Source organism: Ictidomys tridecemlineatus, chromosome 2 (genome assembly GCF_052094955.1).
Source record: "Ictidomys tridecemlineatus isolate mIctTri1 chromosome 2, mIctTri1.hap1, whole genome shotgun sequence".
Classification (NCBI taxonomy): Eukaryota; Metazoa; Chordata; class Mammalia; order Rodentia; family Sciuridae; genus Ictidomys; species Ictidomys tridecemlineatus.
The window spans coordinates 171253022-171266721 of record NC_135478.1 but is presented as its reverse complement, the minus strand read 5'-3'; the positions used below and the strand labels follow the sequence as shown (position 1 = coordinate 171266721).

General features: G+C 34.1%; 1 protein-coding gene across 6 annotated transcripts in view; it reads right to left on the bottom strand.

The window, feature by feature from the left end:
- Nucleotides 1-13700, bottom strand: part of LOC120891906 (uncharacterized) — a 211730-nt gene that overhangs the window by 24495 nt on the left and 173535 nt on the right. For 5 of the 6 annotated variants that reach the window (XM_078040146.1, XM_078040143.1, XM_078040145.1 and 2 more), the window contains one exon: nt 5099-5186. The gene's annotated coding sequence lies outside the window, so the exon portion shown is untranslated. Of the gene's footprint in view, nt 1-5098; nt 5187-10946; nt 11882-13700 lie in introns of those variants that run through there. The other variant, XM_078040148.1, reaches the window with a different exon arrangement.

Here is a 13700-nt window from a genome sequence, read left to right as displayed (position 1 = left end):
GTAAATCCTTGGTTAGATTTATTTCTAGGTCCCAGATTTGGTTTTTCAATTTTTATGGTTTGGGTTTTTTTGTTTGTTTGTTTGTTTGTTGTTTCTATTATAAATGGGACTGTTTTCCTTATTTTTTTCAGTGTATTCATTAGTGAGGTATGAGAAAGCAATGAATTTTTTTGTATGTTGATTTTGTATCCTGCTACTTTGTTGAATTTATTAGCTAGCAGTCTTTTGGTGGAACTTTTTAGGTCTTGTAAGTATAGGATTATATCATCTTCAGAGACAACTTGACTTCGCTTTTCCCATTTGTATCCCTTTAATTTCCTTCTCATCCCTAAATGCTCTGGCTAAAATTTCAAGTACTGCACTAAATAGGAGTAGTGAGATTGGACATCCTTTGTCTCATTCCTGATTTTTCAGGAAATACTTTCAGTTTTTACCATTCAATATAATGTTGTTTTTGCATTTCTCACATTAAGTCTTTATGATGTTAAATTAGGTTCCTTCTATCTCTGGTTTCTTCAGAGAGTTTTTAACATGATTGGGTGCTGAATTTAGCATAATTTGATCAATTTAATTACCCGCTATCTCCCCTTGCCCTCTCATCCTCTCTCCCTCTTAATTCCCTTCCTCTACTCCACTGGTGTCCCTTCTATTTTTATGAGATCTCTTTTTATTCCTTTTTTTCCTGCCTAGTTTCCACATATGAGAGAAAATATTCAACCCATGACTTTCTGGGTCTGGCTTATTTCACTTAGCATGAGGTTCTCCAGTTCCCTCCATTTATCAACAAATGACATATTACATTCTTCTTTGTTTCTCAGAACACCATAGTACAAATGTTTTCTTTATCTGTTCATCTGTTGATGGGTACCTGGGCTGGTTTCATATCTCGGCTATTGTGAATTGTGCTACTATTGACGTTGGAATGCAGATATCACTATACTGATTTTAGATCTTCTGGATAAATACCAAGAAGTGGTACAGCTGTGTCACATGATAGTTCCATTTCTAGTCTTTTGAAGAATCTCCATGCAGCTTTCCAAAGTGGTTGTACTAATTTACAGTCCCATCAACAATATGTAAGTGCTCCTTTCTAATAACATCCTTGCTATAATTTGCTGTTAGTTGCATTTTTAGTGATTGCCATTCTAACTAGAGATAAAACTTCAGTGTAGTTTTGATTTACGTTTTGCTAAGAATGTTGAACATTTTTAAATATATCTTGGCCATTTGCATTTCTTCCTTGGAGAAATAGCTATTTGGTTCATTTTCCCATTTAGTGATTGGGTTGTTTGTTAGTGTTAAGTTTTTTTTTAATTCTTTATATATTCTGAATACTAATTCCATGTCAGAGGACTCTGTCATTCTCCAAATGAATCCTACCCATATGTAAAATTATGTAATATACTAATTAAAAAAAAAGAAAAAGTGCAAAGCATACCAGTAAAGTGGATAAAGGGAGCTGATGAAATGAGTGGAGAAGGAAAGGGGGAGGTACTGGGGAATAAGATGGCCCAAATTATGTTATATGCATATATGAATATGTCACAGTGAATCCTAACATTATATATAATTATTATATACCAATAAAACCCCACAAAAGTTAGCAAAATATATAAATATAGATGGAAATAACTTGAAACATTTCTGAAATGCACAAAAGTAATTTTGAAAAGTTAAAAAATAGATCATCTTCTTGGAAGAAAAAACAACCTCATGAAGATAGCAATTCTTCCTAATCAATATATACATTTAACACGAACTCAATAAAAAATACTGCCAGTAATTTTTATTCAGACGAGGGCAAGATATGTATAGCAGATGTAATGTTATCTACCCCTCTAATACCCAAACTTAATTCTTCCTTTTCTCTTATATTCTAGTTCACTTTTTATAAAGTCCTAAAATTTCAAACCATCATTATTGTACTTCTGTAACAGCAGCATTCAACACTAAATCATTGTCTTCTGTCTTGATTCTCACAGAAGCCTCTTTATGGACTCTCCTGGGACTTTTCTAGCTTCTCCAAAGCCCCTCTCCACAAAGCTACCGGAGTAATTTTGTTAAAAATATAAATCATATTGCTCTACCACTTACCTTGAATGGCTTATTGTTGCAGCTATAAAAAAAACTGACTCTTTCTAACGGTTCAATTTTCTCTTACACCTTCTCACTTTTTAAAATATGTTGTTCATTGAAAATGCCAAACTTATATGTAGCATGTGATTTATTTTATTTCCTTATGTCTGCTAAGAATGCCTCTTGACTTCAGGCTGTTGCTCTTTTCCCTTCAAAGAGGCCTTTCTATCCTTCCCAGACTTTCTCTCTGTGTAGCTGTATCTATTATTTCATTATCCCATTTATTATTTTCCTAATTAGCACTCATAAAACTCTGAGTACCTTGGGTTTCTCTGTTCATTCATTGTTTAACATATACATACAGGAGAACATATTGTCTTTCAGGAGTATTTCTTTTTCATCCTGGTTTCCATGTTTAAGCCGATGTCTAGCCATAATACTGATTAAAAGGTGCATCCAATTTAAAATTCTTTCCTACCTTCAACCAGTTCTCAACTTGTGTGCAACCTAAACTTGCAGTGAACAGGTTTTTGTTTGTTTGTTTTGGACCATTTAATTATTTGTGTACATGACAGTAGAATGTATTTTCATATATGATAAGTACATAGAGTATAACATTCTAATTAGGATCCTGTTCTTTTGTAGGGGGGATACCAGGAATTGAAATCAGGGGTAATCAACCACTGAGCCACATTCCCAGCCCTATTTTGTATTTTATTTAGAGACAGTGTCTCCCTGAGTTGCTTAACACTTCACTTTTGCTGAGGCTGGCTTTGAACGCCTGATCCTCCTACCTCAGCCTCCCAAGTGGCTGGGATACAGACATGTATCACCACTCCTGGCTAGGATCCCATTCTTGTGGGTGAACATGATGTGGAGTTATCTTGGTTATGTATTTATATATGGACATAGGAAAGTTGTGTTTGATTCATTCTACTGTCTTTCCTATTCATAAATATATATATATATATACTATTCATATATATATACTATTCATATATATATACTATTCATATATATATATCAATATATATATATGAATAGGAAAACACATTTTCTTTATCCATTCATCTGTTGAAGGGTACATAGTTTGGGTCCATAGCTTAACTATTGTGAATTGAGCTGCTATAAATATTGATGTGGCTGCATCACTGTAGTATGCTGCTTTAAAGTACTTTGTGTGTATAGCAATAAGTGGGATAACTGGGTCAAATGATGGTTCCATTCCATGGTTTCTGAGGAATCTCCATCCTGCTTTCCAGAGTGGTCACTCCAATTTGCATTCCCACCAGCCATGTATGAGTATTCCTTTTCTTCGAATTCTTGCCAATATTTATTGTTACTTGTACTCTTGATAATTGCTATTCTGACTGGAGTGAAATGGAATCTCAGTGTAGTTTTATTTTTCATTTCTGTAATTGCTAGAAATGTTGAACATTTTTTTTCATATATTTATTGACTGCTTGTATTTCTTTTTCTGTGAAGTGCCTATTCAGATCCTTTCCCCATTTATTGATTGGGTTATTTTGGTTTCTTTTTTTTTTTTGGTGTTAAGTTTTTGAGTTCTTTATATATCTAGAGGATTAATGCTCTATCTGAGGAGAAGGTGACAAAGATTTTCTCCAATTTTGTAGGCTCTCTCTTCATGTTCTTGGTTATTTACTTTGCTGTGAATAAGCTTTTTGGTTTGATTCATCCTATTTGTTGATTCTTGATTTTCCTTCTTGCACTTTAGGAGCCTTATTGAGGAAGTTGGTTCCTAATCCAACATGATGGAGAGTTGGGCCTACATTTTCTTCTAGTAGGTGCAGGGTCTGGTATAATGTCTAGGTCCTTGATTTACTTTGAGTTGAGTTTTATGCAGGGTGAAAGATAGAAGTTCAATTTCAATCTATTACATATGGGTTTCTAGTTTTCCCAGCACCAATTGTTGAAGACATATGTTTATGGCAACTTTGTCTAATATGAGATAACTATTTATTTGTGTTTGTCTCTGTGACTTCTATTCTGTTCAATTGGTCCTCATGTTTGTTTTGGTGCCAATAACATGCTGTTTTTGTTACTATAGTTCTGTAGTGTAATTTCAGATCTGGTTGTGATGTCTTCCTCCTGCTTCATTTCTCTCATTAAGGATTACTTTAGCTATTCTGGTCCTCTTATTTTTCCAAATGAATTTCATGACTGCTTTTGCTATTTCTCTGAAGAATGTCAGTGAACAGTTTATATTTTCTGAGAACCTTCAGGTGCAGATGATATTACATTGTATTATAGAGGGAAATCTCTAATTACTTCAATATGCTGTGAACATATCATTCCCTGGGTCCCAATTTCAACTTAATGGTCATCATTGTTCATAAAATGGAAAAAGAAACACATATAATTAAGTATAAACACTATAATTGCCTTTAAAAAATAAAAAGTTTATTTGTCCCATGATATCAATACCCAAAGTACCATAATACTGTGAAAACAGATCTCGAAAAGTGATATTGTATGAAGAAAAAAAAGTGAAATTATTAGATAAAATATGACAATAATTTGTGGATTTTTAAATAAAAATATCAACTACTATACTCTAAAATTTTTTAAGAGGAAGTAAATATCAATAATAAAAAAAAGAAAACGTCCACACATTTCACAGGAAATTCATGATTTTCTAAAGCATCGGTAAAATCTGATTGAAAACAGCATGATGGATAAGGAACTAGCTCCACTCACCATGTGTGCAGACAGAGAACTGCCTGAGTCCCAGCTCTGGTGCTGGCCAGCCTCATTCTCATCCTGCTCACATCCAGGCCTCAAGCCTGTCTACAGTGTGCACAGCACAAGGAAAGGGAATATACTCTCTTCTGGTAATTCTTTCAAGATAAAGAATATCCTTCCTCAGCAGACTCTCTCAGTTGTTTTTCTTGCATCCACTTGACCCAAACTGCATCAGGCATCCTCAGGGAATGGCAGGTCCCGTCCATTTCTCCAGGTTTCCCTAGCCAGGTATTGGTCATGGATGTAAGAATGTGCTTACCTTCAAACCAATCAAGCCCACTCTGATGGTCCAGAGGCAATTTCACCAGATACACAGAGCTGCCTGGATGAGGGAGGAGGGATGAACACTGAAACAAAAAGGAGGGTGATTCCTGAACCACCATTTTTTTTTTTTGTCAGTTCTACACAATAAAATTTAACTCCCACATCATAATCTCTTTCCAACCCACCACTGGTCCCTTTCAGTTCATGCCTGATATTTATTTAGTAATGATTTCATCAATTCTAGAGAAAGAAACTTCCTGTTAAAATAGTCTCATACATTCTGTTAAAGTTCATGCAAATCTAACTCCAAACAAAGTCACAGATTTCAAAATTTTGAAACCTAGTAATGAGATAAGGGGAATTATTGGGTAAATAGGCAGGGATAAGTGGACCCAGGCAGGTGATCCCCTCCTCCTCTTCCTTATCAAGAATTTGGAGTTCCAAATGGCTATAAGCTCAAGATCAAAGGAAATAAACAAGACCAATAAGTGGAAATTGCCCAAGTAGCCCACAGGTCCAGGATACAGACCAATGATCAGATGCCAGCAGCTGGTCTAATCACATAATACCAAGACCCCTAGACTCAAGCCCCAACTATAATTTCAAAAAAATCAACTAGCTTCTCCTTTCTGAAGTCTAGAGAAAGTTGTGAGCAAAATCATACATTTATTTATTCTGAGTTTGTAGGATAAATTTCAGATAATGTGAATATTAAAAAAAATAATAACTTAGGAGCAACACTTATTTTATGAAGCAAAAGTAAAACAAGCTGCAGACAACATCCTGACCTTCAGCTCATCTGTGCTCATCATGCCATACAACAAAAAATCAGGATAAAATTTCAAGTCAAAATAATATACTGATTTTAACCTAATGAGTTGTTTAATTGTGCTCACACAAAATCATTTCTGTGAACATCTATATAAAACTACTTCATTCAGCCACATGCAAGATAAAAGAAATACTCAGCCTAAAAAGTTAATAGTTCTTATGAATTTAGGTTACCCATAACAGAAGTAGAAAAATGTTACGTACATAACAAAATACGGTTGCAGAATAACTAGGCTATTTTGTGGGTTTATGTTTACTCAAATGTCTAAGTGTTTATAAATACACTTGTATATGTGTTTTACATTACAATAAATCTACTCTGAAAACCAATTTGTGTTCCCAAGCATCTGCTTTTGTCAGGGGAACAGTGTCCAAGATTGCTGACTCAGTGGATTTCAAGTTCTGTGTTTCTTCTTGGGGAAGCTACAATTCTGGTCTCTTATTGCTTACACTCTGGAACAGGGCCACAGAGCAGCACAGAAGAGCTAAGGCTATAAATGCAGAGCCCAGATAATCTCAAATATATAGTTAAAACCTTATTATTATAGAACAGCAGCCAAATTCAGTCTATTATCATGTCCAGTTATATTTAGTCAGGGAATTTATAAAAGACATTCTTAATAGAACTTAGACACAATTTTTAAAGAGCACTAAAAGCCAAAGTCACTTTAGAAAAGGGCATCGCTTGCCTTTCAGTAACTTCTCATTAAAACTATCAAAGTCTAGCAAGAATATTCTGAATGAAGGTTTGTATCCTTGTAATAGCTCATCTGTATGACACACATACTTGCATCATGAACGTACACAGGGCTAGAAATGTGCTGCTCAGAGAAGTCTGCAACAGTGAACAAACATTTTGAGCAACTCCAGTATGTTGGGCAGTACAGGAAGTGTGGGGAGGCACAAAATTTAACAAGCATACACAGTCCCAAATCTCACGATAATTCAGTTTGGAAAGGGAGATGGAAAACAAACAAATAAACTGAAAAGAAATTAGTATTCTCTATAACAATAACATGATATTAAAAATTAATAATTTTCTATGGGGATAAATAGTTTATGTACAACTGATAGAGACAACCACTTAAGCATATTCAAATTCTAATGACTTTATGAAGAAAAGTGTGAGAATGTGTAAGTTTTGCTCTTAGAAACAAACAAACAAAAAAGAGTGGGGCTGACACACAGTGATCAGGATAAATAGGGAAAATAAGAAATAAGAATGGAGAAATAATTTTTTATTGTGTTGTGGGGGCCTAGGTATGTTTTTTAGACCTGAATAGGAGTATAGAATTTGTTCTAACTGCAATAGACATTCCAAGGTTTTAATGCAGAAAAATAAAAGGATCAAATTTATGTTATAAAAATATCAGTGTAATACCTGATGTGAAAACTGACTGAATTTTTTAGGAGGTGACAAGAGGGAAAATGTGTCAGAAATGATGGCTTACACTAGAATGCAGAAATTAAAATGATGAGAAGTAGAGAATTTTAAAATGTATTTGGAAATAAGCATTGTGGATTGAATTAGGGAATGAGTGTGAGGATGTTATAAAATAATTGACCCTGAATTCCAATTTTTTAGCCTAAGAAATTCTGGAAATGGTCTTGTCATTCTTGAAATAAATAGACTTGAGAGAATAATGTCTCTATTGCAGGTAGAAATAAAAAAGTCTAATTCTAGATGTATTGTGTTTACAATATTCCTAAGACACCCAAGTAGAACTATGTGATTAATCAGAGGATGTATAGATATTTAATGCAAAAGAAAGTATTAGACTATAAATATAGAATGATATGTTAAGCCACAGATTAAAACATCATGTTATATACCATAAATATATTTATATATCATGAATATATTCTATTTTAATTGACAATCCATGAAGAAGCAATGAAAATAAATGGATTGCCAAAGTACAATTTAAACTGGAGAAGAATTTAGTATTGGATAGAAAATTTGGCCAACTATCCAAAGGTATGGAGAAGTTTCTGTTGGATTTGGCATAATTGTGAAAGATCTTGACAACAGCAGTTACACTGGACAGGTGATGGCAGAGCTAGGTATAACTGGGTTGAGGAGTGAACAGGAGGAGCGAAGGGGTAGAAAACTCTTGAAATATTTGTTCTGTGAAGGGTCACCAAGAAAAAAGAGAATAATGGGAATCAGTTTAATTTAGAAACAGAGAACACTAAAGTACATTTACAGGGTATTTGAAATGTTCTAGTACATACGGTGGCATAAGTGCCATAGGAGAGAGTATAGATAATGGAAAATGCAAAGTCCCTGAGAAAGAGAAAGGAGATGGAATCAGCATGGAAAGTCAGATCCTTTGCAGTACAGAGGAGGGTTTGATTCATTAATGAAAGAGAGGGAGGAACATATGGAATAGTACCTAAAAGCCAAACAAGTCAAATATGGTGACCTGTAGGAAATACTGAAAGAAACTTTGAAAGAAATGCACTGGACAAGATGAGCAAACAAGCCAGTGCTGTTCTGGTAGAAGCTGCAGGTGATAGGGAGGGAGTGTGTAGCCAAAAGGAATACTTAGCTCCCCTGAGACAAAGGGCTCAAGAGCTGGGTGGGAACGTAGGCCAGCTGAGTTAGCCCATGAGCTTAAGCAAAGAAAAGCTAAACTTTTCTCTTCAGGACAGGAATTATTTTCATCACTTGGAATAAGGCCCCCACAAGGGCGGACTGGGAAATAAGGATGCAGTCCTCTTTGATGACTGTATTCAAAAGATGACTCCCAGGCTCTGAAGAAAATATCCCTGTACTGAAAAATATGGCAATAGGCTTTTTAAAGATTTGAATCTCGTAGGGGCAGAGAAAGAATTTACAATTGTAAGTTTTCTGAAGTAAATGCTCTAAGAGAGGTCAGGAACTTAGTTAGGGTCTATGTAAAGTTTAGTCAAGTTGAGAGGAGCACTATGGTAGTTTCAGTCTCCACATAGAAATGAAAGACAATATAAAATTAAATATATATATATATATATAGTGTCAAGTATTTTCGCTGTTTTTTGTGTGAAAATGTACCATTTTCCACACTAATAAGTTTATGCAAAGGAATGCATATATAGATTGAATGCACAATTCATAATATAAACTCCTATGGCATGCTCTGTAGATCTCCCTGGTTAAATTTACAATACTGTATTATAAATATGTTTCTATGTGTATCCCCTCATCCCATTCCATCCACTGCAGGTTAACTCCTAGTACTTTAGCATATTTTACATTATCACCAGGATTTAGCAGAGTGCGATTCATAGTGGCTAATTTTAAAATAATGTTCACCTGGTGGAGCACATTAACTATATGCTCATTCTCTGCACCAGATCAAATCTTCTGCTCTCTTGTTGATCAAGTCTATAACTGAGACACCACATAATTTCAACTCCATTTATAAACTTTTGTCCCTGGCTCACCTTTGCTCCCCAAACTTAGCTTCATCCTGCCTGCCTAAATATGATTTTTCTAATGGATAGGCTGTCTAAGGAAATGTATTTCCTGGGGCTTAAGAAGTAATTCCTTCCCACCCACTTTCCATGTCTTGTTAGTCAGCTTTTTGTCACTGTGACGAAAACACCTGACAACTTAGAGGAGGAAAGATTTATTTTGGTTCAGTTCCAAAGGATTCAGTTCATGCTCAGCTGGCTCCCTAACTCTGGGCCTGAAGTGAGGTAGAAGGGCCTGATGTAGGAAAGCATCTTAGCTCATGGCAGCCTGGAAGCAGAGGACAGGAAGAAGAGCAAACAAGAAGATAAATCCTACCAGAGCCACCAGCAGCCTGCCATGACCTGTTCCCCTCCAACTAGGTCCCACCTCCAGTAATGCATTCAGCTACCAATGGATTAATCCACTGATGAGGTCAGAGAACTCTAACCACTGCTTTTCAAAAAGTCCCACCTATGAATCTTGCTCCATGGAGGATCAGGCTTTGAATGGTGAGCATTAGGGGGGCTTTCCAGATCTAAACGTTAACACTGCTCATGATGGCCTGCTGTGACCTGCTATTGGGGGTCTGTGTTCTTCACTGTCTCTATATACATATACAGAGATATATCTGTAGATATAAATATATAGATATATATCCTACCTCAAAAGAGGAGTATTTTTGGAAACACCTTACCATCATCTGTCAATCAAAAGTGACTAGATCCAAATCACTCACCAAGGCCTATCAATTCCACTTAGTCTTATGTCTGATTTCTTCCATGCAATAGTTTACTAATTTAGTCCAGGATGATCTATTTTACCTGGAAAAAATAGTTTGCATGCCCTTGGTCTCCATTAACAATATCAGGAAACTGATACTATTCTTTATTTTATAGATGAGGAAGTTTAATCAAAGAAATGAAGTGATTAGTCCAAAATCATTCATCATATACTATAGATAAGCAATTTAGCTCTAAAGCCTGAGTCTTAACAACTGTCCTACATTGCATTTTCATAAAGAAGGACTGATTTGAGAAATTTAAAGGTAAACTATGTAGTGACGTTTAACAAGTCTGTAAATATTTACTTTCTAAATGCTAGTGAACTTCCAAGTGTACTAGAGGAAAAAAAATAGCAAAAAAATAAATCCTACTACATATCACTTTTTAATACAAACAAAACTAATTTAAGCAATCTGTCTGAGTCAGGTTTTGTAAAGAATAATTATTTAACTACTTTTTATTTTAAAACATTAGTTTACACATATTTATGTAGGTCATTAGAAAATTAATATAATCTTTCTAATCTAAATTCATATATTTCAGATTTAGCATTCGCAAGTAGAAAACTGAATCACTAATGAATAAAACCTTTACTTCATTAAAAATTGGCAGAACACTTTGATAAATCAAAAAAAATAAACTTTTCACAAAATAACAGTTTTTGCAGTATTTAAGTTGCATTTGTTTAAATTAGTCTTTTTCTTGTAGCTGCACATGGCAACTAACTGGTGATTAAAAACTGACTGCTACACAAGAATGAAATACCAAGCACTAAGAGAGGCTCAAATTACCTTTAGTCAGGAACAAATGGATTCTAGACTGAGTGGCTGACAAAAACCTTCATTTTCTTTTCTTTTTTTTTATTGACCTCCTAGAAATGAAAAGCCCTTCTGAAAACAGGTGGTCCTGAAAATCTGTAGATAATTAAGCAAAATGAGGCTTGTTGACAGGTTGGCATGAAAGGTGAATCTTTAATTACATCTTAATGACAACTCTTATTATTTTACATAACTATGCTAGGTGGTATGACATAATTTTAAAGATTGCCAGTATAGATTTTGGATTTTTAAAACATTCATAAAAATTCAAGCAATAGAATCTTATTTCAAGATTAAATGGCTTGTGGAAGTCCCTTTCATATATGCAAAGTGTCCATCATTTTTGTTATAATTCTTTTGTAATTTTTCAAAATATCATTGTATTAGTTCAAAGATAGCTAAATTGAAAGAGTTGATAGGCTAAAATCATGCTTAAAATCAGTTTGTGAGCAAAACCAAGTTAAAAGACTTATTAAAAATCTCCTTAATGACTTTCACTTTATTGTTGAAAGAGTTATAGTTCTTGGAAGATTCAGCAAGAATTATAATTCTTCTTTGTGCTTGATTATAAACTTAGTGATTTTTTACAATACTAGTGAACTTAATTCTTTGAACTATAAATTATCTTAAAAAACTTAAATAGATGAACTTGAATACAGATTTTTCCCAAAATGATTTCAACCATCTGTGAAATTTGTGGCATATTATAGCCCTCATCTATCCTAATCAGGTTTTATGTTATTACCTAATCATCCCCTTGACCAAAAAGTTCCTGTGATTTTTTTTCAAAAGTCATAAATTCTAAAGGTATTGAAGTGAATATGTTAATAGATTATATTTTAATTTGGGTCATAATTTTGAACATGAAGAAATACTGGAAATTTATGTTCCCTTTTTAGAGTAAATGATAAGATATAGTATGTAATATTTTACTTCAGGAAAAGGATTAAGCAATATAAAGTTAGAAAATACAAATGTATTTGATGTTTAGCAAAATATATAATTGCCACAAATCAGCTAGTCATTATTCTGATAGAAAGAATAGTCACATCAAATTGCATATGTTCCAAATGGCACTCAGGATGTTTTCTTTGAATCTGGTGTCCATTGGTGCTCCATCTGCATAAATCATACCATCTTTATCCATTTGTTCTTGCCAGAAATTTTACCAATCCATCTCCCTCCTCTCACATACTATCTATTACCAAGCCCTGTTGATTATATCCTCACATGTGTCTTCATCATATTCACTTTTCTCTATATCCACCAGCCTTATTAAGCCATGGCATTGCAATTTGGTTTTTTGGATCTATTTTCATCTGTTCTCAAGCCATTCTCCACCCTATATGCAGCATGAGTTTTTAAAATTTAGAGCTGATGATGCAACCATTATGGATTAAGACCTAGCACTTTAAGACATAGAACTAGCATATACTTGCCTCAACAACCAACAAATCTCTTGTCCAGCACGGTGGCACACATATCTAACTAATGCCAGCAGCTTGGGAGGCTGAGGAAGGAAGATTGTGAGTCCAAATCCAGCCTCAGCAATTTAGTGAGGCCCTAAGCAATTCAGTGATACCCTGTCTCTAAATAAAGTATTAAAAAAGGCTGGGGCTGGGATTGTGGCTCAGTGGTAGAGCGCGCACCTAGCATGTGCGGGGCACTGGGTTCGATCCTCAGCATCGCATAATAATAAATAAAATAAAGGCAATTGTGTCCAACTACAACTTAAAAAAAACTATTAAAAAAAGGCTGGGGATGTGTTTAGTGGCTGAAGTACAAAAATAAAACAAAATAAAATAACTGATAAATCTCAATACTGGATATTTGCATAAGTAAATCCACATATATTTATGTATACATATGTATAATATTAAAAGCCTTATATAAGAAGTTCATGACTGTTTTATTCACAATATCAAAACTGGAAAAGTTCAAGTTGCCATCAACAGGAAAATGGATGGATAGATAAAATGTTCTACATTTACAGAACAAAGTACAACACAGCGATTTAAAAAGAAAATTGATATATTCAAATGTCTCTTAAAATATCATGCTAAATCAAAGAAGATTTAAACAAAAGAGTACATACTCTTTGATTCTATTTACCTAAAATTCTAGAATAGGCAAAATGATCCTTTAAAAACAAAATCAGAGACCTGGTTCTTAGTGTGAAGGGCAGAATAGGACCAGAAATTGATTTGTAAGGTACTCAGCATTCTACAAGGTCAGATTTATGCATTTACCACTGCTTGAAGAAAGGTTATAAATGGTGCCTTTTTCTTTATGAACATTTTACCCCAAATGTATAAATCATCTTTGACAAATGTTGAGATTTTTTTAACATGTATCCTGAAGTTCTCAGAGGTGAAATAGCTGATGTCTGGGGAAAAAATAAAAAATAAAAAACTTTGAAAAGATTTAAGCATGTTAGATCAAACTGTTTTGCAACTTGGTTGTGGTGGGAGCTACATGACATTATGTCTGCTCAAAGTTCAAAAATCTATATACTAAGTAGGGTAAAATATACTGATTGTAAATTATATCTCAATTTTTTAAAATCTTTTGAAAAACAAAGTGGATTGATAGATGAACTAAATGGGTGGGTAAATGAATGGGCCTAAGCACATGTAGCAAAATATTTTTAATTATAGAATCAAGGTGGTACCTATTTGGAAGTTTACCTTACAATAATTTTAATTTGAGGGGATGTTTAAAATTTTT